This window comes from Arvicanthis niloticus, chromosome X, assembly GCF_011762505.2.
Source record: "Arvicanthis niloticus isolate mArvNil1 chromosome X, mArvNil1.pat.X, whole genome shotgun sequence".
NCBI lineage: Eukaryota > Metazoa > Chordata > Mammalia > Rodentia > Muridae > Arvicanthis > Arvicanthis niloticus.
This window is the reverse complement of record NC_047679.1, coordinates 94,473,826-94,479,825: the sequence shown is the minus strand read 5'-3', so window position 1 is coordinate 94,479,825 and position 6,000 is coordinate 94,473,826.

Genomic DNA, 6,000 nt, shown 5'->3' with positions numbered 1-6,000 from the left:
GAGCTTTGAGAAGCATTAACTTGTCATCATCAACATTACCATGAAATAGTATTTATAAAGCTTACACAGTCACAAGCAATAGAAAGTTAGACAAATAATTGTAGACTCTGCCCTTTAGGAGTTTATGATCTGGAAACTCAACTCTCAGATGAGCTGGATGCCATTTATCTGAATATAGTGTTAGGATTTTGAGATAAGCTACTAAATGGCTGTAAAAGTTCAATTTTCTTGTCCAAGTACCAAACTAGAAAATAAAGTAGTGCACATGGTGAGTGGATGTAAGTGATCTCTTCATTGAGGTGGTATTGTTTGGGATGAATTTGAACTACATACATAGCTCCTTCTCTCTCAAAACATTGAAAGAGTGCTTTGAATAGATAACATTACATATTTGAGTTGTCATAAATAAATTAATTCTTCAGGAATCTGGGGCTTAGTAATATTAACAGCAGGGAAAGTGGAATAATTGTACTCCATTTAAATTTTGTTCATCTTGAGGAGTTACTGGGTGTCTTCTTTAATGTTTATGTATCCCAGTTTACTCACCTTTAAATTGAGGAAAAAGTGAACTGAAAATTACTTTAATAAGAACCTTTATGACAATAAATGTTTCTTTCTAACTAAAATGGAGATTATGGTCTTTTTGAAGAAAATTTATTATATGAATAAAATACAGCTCTAATTTCTGGAGAATAATTGTGGATTGTAATAGTTTTATCTAGTAAAAAGTTCTCCAACTCTTTCACATGATTCACTTTGCATCATACATTTTTCTCTATATGATTAAACTATTCAAAGGTTTATTTGTCATAATTTCCATTTTAAAAATGTAAACATGTATTATTGATTTGCGTGTGTGTGTCTGTGTGTGTGTGTGTGTGCATGTGTGTGTTCATGCACATATGTGAATGCAAGCCACAATATATATCAATGTTAGTGGAGAGAGTTCAGGATTCATTTCTCTCCTTCTACCATGTGGGTTCCAGGGATCAAATTGGGACCCTTGAGCTTGGAAACAAGCACCTTTACTTTCTGACTCACCTTGACAGCCTGAGAATTTCATGGTTTTAGAGGAAATAGAAAGTATAAAATGTGAGAAGTGCCTAAGAATCAATATGACTCTGCCCCCTTTTATGCAACATCACACATCTTTAAGATATATCTACTTACCCAAGTTTCAGCAATAAATGGATGATGATATTGTCATGTCATAAGACAAGCCTATGAACTGCAAGAGATGCTCGTGTTTGTGAGTGTGTGAAGGGAAGAACGTTGTTTCAAGCAATGTGGTAAAGAATGAATCTACACTATTTGATATAGTCTCTATGCATTCTTTTCTTCAGCTGTTGCCAACTGCTCAATAATCAAGGAAACTGAGAGAAGTTAGTTAAGTCAGTTAACTTTTCTTTATGCAGGGAAGCAGCACATCCCCATCTGACTGACTTGAAAATCCAGTCACATTTCCACTTCAATAGCTCTACCTAATATCCTCAGAAGTAGGCACTATTCTACCTGGTCCAATCAGATGAGACACCAGCAATGACCAGAAACAGTTTGGGGAAGTTCATCTTGATTGTCTGTGTGTGCATACACACATATGCGAATGCAAGCCACACTATACATGTGGAGGTTAGAAGACAGCCTAAAGAGTTAAATTCATCATTATTCCCATGGTCTTCTTCCACATTTGGGTGATTCTGGCAAGTCACAGATATCCAACTACATTCACTATTCTATTTAGAAACATTGTCAGCCAGTGATTTTCTGATAGTATTTGTGCTATGAAGTTATCTTTTCTAAAGCTTTCTACTAGGTATCTATTGTATTTTAACTTTTCTTGTGCTTCTTCTAAGACTATTTCCTGAGTATTTACTTGTGGAGAAATATAAAATGCTTTTATACTATGAAGGGATAGTAAAGGCTTCCTGTATTGTTTGCTTCCATTTCAGTTATACTTAACAATTTAAGCAATATCTATAGCTGTTCTTGATGAGCTGGACCTTTTATGTTGAGTTTCAGTGATTCAAAATTAAGCTATGACTAAAAATAAATGCAAGCTGTATGAAGTCTGAAACAAACAAACTAAGAGAAATATATTCACTCAGTGAAGAAAATTACAGGATGATACTAAGTAATATGCATCATAAATGCTTGGAAATTTTTATTGTTTACATTAACAATAATTAGAAATGTCTCAGCACATGTATAAAATGATTAACACAAACATCTTATAGTATTTTGGATGCAAAAAATAAGTGATTGATTTTGTATGGAGTGAAAGAGCTGCATTTAGGTTTTACAGAATATAATGAGTTAATACTTGAAGGGTTTAACTCTTATAGGAGTAGAGTCAGAAAATTATGCAAATTATGCAGTATGTGTTGTAGATTGACTTGTTAAATAAACTGGTGTGATCTTAAATTTCCTTTATATTTTGGATAAGTTAATAAAATTATCCTTATCTAATGGCATAATAGCTAAATCCCAAGGCTTTTAATTGTCAAGATCAAATGGTTTTTCCTCAGGCAGATATGTGTGAGATTAAAAAAAATCACTGCTCATCTTCCAATGAAGCATATTAAAATGTAAGGATGAAGCCTGCAATTTGCATGCCCTGATTACTCATAATAGAAGAGAACACTGTATATTTTAATATATAATTAAATTCAGCAAATAAAGAAGTGCACATCCCCTTTCTGGTGAAAAAAATAGTTTCTAAAAATACACCAGATTGTATCCACCTTGAGAAATGGAACAAGTGCTTTTATTTGGAGTCATTGATATGATTTAGAAGAAGGTTAATAATACATGGTATATTACTTGTTTGAAGAGTGTCAAAACTGTCAGAACAGACACCTCATTGTTGGTGTATGTTTGAGTGTGTGTCTGTGTGTGTGTGTGTGTATGTGTGTATGCACAATTCTAGATATATTTGCAGAGCAAAATAGTGTTTTACGTCTATTCTTTGGTTGCACATTAACTGAGTAATAGGACATTTTAACAGTATTCTCCATTTTAGAATAAAAGCATGTTTTTTTTTTAAAAAAAACTTTTACAAAACTATTAGTTTTATTTATTCTTCCAAAGCTATTTGTATGTTGCTTCATATTTGGCTGAAATAAACATGTAATTTCTTCCAATCCTTTAGGGATTGCCATAACCTATAAAACTCAGAATTGGTGACTTTAGACTTCAGATAACAACCCCATGGAACTCTAGCTTCAATGTGATTTGTAAATATTTGATATATTGAGCAGGAGGAGACAAGACAAACAGGTCTCTGAAAAATATGGTGTTTTATATAGTCAAAGTGGAGCTGACAAACAACATATCACATTTCTTCCAGAGGATTGCCAAGTGCCTATCACTAAACACAGTGATAAGACAAAATACTGATTTGAGAAAACATTTGATTGAATTTTCAGAAAGTTATGTTGTACTCAGTGATTCAAATTACCAGTAGACTTTGAAAGCATGTTAGGGGAATAAAATTGCTGATAACCTGTCTGCCATCAGCTAATCAGACCTTTTTAGCATGGTTTTGGGGCATATTTGATGATTTATTAATGTATATAGAAATTATGAAAACAGGTCTGACATTAAGAGTCAATAGGGTTCTAATACTATATTTTATTACATGCTAACCTCGGTTACCTACTAAGTGGTTTCTAAAGTATTCTGCTTTTGGAAAGGGGATTGTATAAAGCATAGTGTGAGTGTAAATGTGAGTTTGTGTGTATGTATGTGTGTGTGTTGTGTTACAGAGAAGGAAAAATTAACAATATGATCAATGAAAAAAATGTCAAGACTAGCATTTCTATAAGAAAATCTGTCTCTTTTTATGCTTGTCTCTCTTTCCAGTTTCTTGCTGCTTTTCACACAGGAGGGAAGGAAGAAACAGACTGACTAGTCATGGTTGAAATGACATCAATAGTAATTGATGCTAATAAGTTAATGAGCAGACAAAAAGATATTCCAGGCCTTTCTTTCATGCAAGGCTCATAAAAAAAGACATTATAAAAAGGACAATGAAAAATAACCCATATTTTCCCCCTTCTGACTGGTCTTTTTGTATCAAACCATTGTGTCAAAGCTAGCCTTCCCCCACCCCCTGCAACAGTGTGCCTACTCTGTGGAGTAGGCATCACACAGTTGAATAACATGGATTTTTATAGTTAAGTTCATCTTGTTTTACTTCATTGTCTTGTGCAACTTGCTAATCTTTTTTTGGTACTTGCTAAACTTTTTTGGTCTATGTCTGAAAACATTTCCAGTTTATAAAATAAGAGTGAAGATACAGTTATTTCTAATTAGTTGAACTAGTATGAAATTCTATTGCAGGTGAGCTTCTACTTTTTTTCCTTAGTGCAACATTTAGTAAGACACATATAATGGCTATAGATAGCATTAATGGCAGCCATAAGATCAACTAGGACATCTCTCAGAGTCAGCATTATGTATCATATTTAGCAATGTGAGGCAATCTTGCCATGAAAATTTCAACCCCAGCATCAGGATTCATGGCTTACTGAAAGAATAAGACAGTTAAAACAAATAACATGCAATACCTGACTTCTCTAGACACAAGACACCCTCAACACAGAATCATCTATTATGAATTTAAAAGTCTCAGTGTTTATCTTATGTGTAGAAACTTTCTGAACAGGAGATGATATCTAACACTCATATTTTATGAAATCAGACTAAAGAAGAAAGCTAGCCCTTGGGAATGATGCACAACAAATGCTACCCCGAAAACTCTTAGTGGTACAAATTTCACTCTCAATATCTTAATTTTGACTCATAGAAAATCAGGCTAATTTTGATAGGAGGCAGTGGGGATTCAATATGAAAATGAGAAGAAAACAATAAGAGAATGAAGAAAAATGATTTTGAACTCAACCTTTAAGCCTCAGAAAACAAGGAAGGAAAATGCAACCAATTAGGCTTTATGGCACTGGTCTGTATCTCCAGTTAGACTAGAAGCTGAGTCAGGAGACCATAAATTTAAAACCTAATTTAAGATGAGCAACTTGGACCATCCTCCAAAATAAAAATTTAAAGGTTGGGGTATATATTTAGAGCATTTCTATAGCATTTGCCTAATATGAATGAGACTCTGGATTCAATCCATAGTATCTGTTACAAAACAATGCAAACACAATAAATGGTTTGTTTCTCTTCCTCTGTGCTAGACATAAGACATCCAAATCGTAGGATCAAGCCTCTCCATGACTCTACAGTTGCCAGCAGGTATTAATTTATATTCTTATCCCAAAAGAAGACATTTAAAATCAAAACTATAAAACAACATGAAACTTATTTAAATACCACCTCAAGATAATTGACCTAGAAAACCTTTGAAACCACTTTGTTCCCATAAATCCATTCTTTATGGCAATTCTGTAACTACCACGGGAAGAAAGACCTATTTACAACAGCTTGACAACAAATACTTTTGAAGTATCCAAGGAAGAAGTAGTCATAATTCACAAGAAGACAGTAGTAAACAAAAGTGCCATTCTGATTAGGGTATGATTTCTATGTGACATCAAAATAGCTAAGAAAAGACACTAAAAATTAAGATTGCACACTATGTGATTTGGTGTCTGAGAAAAATTGAGATTTCACATAACCTAGCTACTAAGTTTTTTTCAATTGTTCTGCAGATTAAATCTCAAGGTGAAATAATCCTCCTTATCATAGGAACCAGGGATTATCTCTTTTTCCTTAATAGCAGGCATCAATTTGCTTCTAGCTAGTAGAATTATTACTGTGTACATACACTAAAGTACTAGTTGGTTTAGTATGTATTGAATGGAATGTACTCCATAGGGCTGTTACGAGAAAGGTAAACACAAAACCAACTACAAACTCTACAATCTCCAGAAACCTGCAGGTATGATGTGCTAGTAGGGAGGGGCATAACACTTGTGGGAGTAACCTACTGATATCTGACTGGATTTAAGGCCCATTCTATGAGATGGAACCTATCACTGA